This window comes from Heterodontus francisci, unplaced genomic scaffold (genome assembly GCF_036365525.1).
Source record: "Heterodontus francisci isolate sHetFra1 unplaced genomic scaffold, sHetFra1.hap1 HAP1_SCAFFOLD_1272, whole genome shotgun sequence".
NCBI lineage: Eukaryota > Metazoa > Chordata > Chondrichthyes > Heterodontiformes > Heterodontidae > Heterodontus > Heterodontus francisci.
Window position 1 is genome coordinate 79,910 of NW_027142199.1, and position 900 is coordinate 80,809.

A 900-nucleotide genomic window follows, 5' to 3' on the forward strand; every position below is an offset into this window, starting at 1 on the left:
TCTACCAGCTTTTATCAATTCAGTATTCGGGTCTCTGCTCCTCAACCGTTTCTAACATCTCACCTCTTACAAAAAAACACTCTGATCTATCGTAGGTAGTAGATGACCCCTCATTTTAAACTCCATCTGCCAAAGCATTGCTCACTCACTTAATCTATCAAGAAGATTTGAAAATAAATTTCTTGCCAAAGGATAATTTTCTGCATCTCGCCATTTGCTTTTCCCATTTGTCTTTCACTTGGTGCAAATCCAGAGAAAGTAATGATGGAAGGAAGGAGGGGAGGAAAAATCCTGCTCCGTTTCGTGATCCCTATTTGATCTTCATTCCGGTGCAGTTTGGGTGAAGAATTCCAATTGTCTGTCTCAATTTTAATAAAGTATAACAAATTCTGGAATCACTGTCTGGACATTGACAAGAACAGGTTTCGAGGCTGACTTGACACATAAGCTCACCCAACATAAATAATACATGAAACAGCTCATAAACTAGCGACAAGGAAGGGATTCGAACCCACGTGTGCAAAGCAGAACGGATTAGCAGTCCATCGCCTTAACCTCTCGGCCACCTTGTCAGTTGTAGAGACATAGCTGTCACCTTCAGCACAGCTTCTGGCTGTGCAGCCAGCTGTGGAATGATGGAAATATCTCTTCTGTAAGTAAATGAAGTTGGGAATGGAGCAGTGTGAAACATTTCCAGACCATGTCCAACACGTTTCTACTCAGTGTGAAAACCCACCACGGAAAGACTGGAACATACAATCATTTCATCACATCATGATTAACATCACTCAGACACCTGAACCATTAGGTCACTGATGAAGTCATGATGACCGAATTTCTCATGAAATGAAAACTGAACTAACTGACTGGAAGAATTGCTTTAACCCCACATGATCAGCG

The 900-nt window shown here is 41.6% G+C and overlaps 1 non-coding gene across 1 annotated transcript; it reads right to left on the bottom strand.

Moving 5' to 3' along the window:
• Positions 1-490: 490 nt before the first annotated feature.
• On the bottom strand, positions 491-572 carry trnas-gcu (transfer RNA serine (anticodon GCU)). Its single transcript has one exon. It is a non-coding gene; the product is annotated as a tRNA-Ser (tRNA).
• Positions 573-900: the final 328 nt, after the last annotated feature.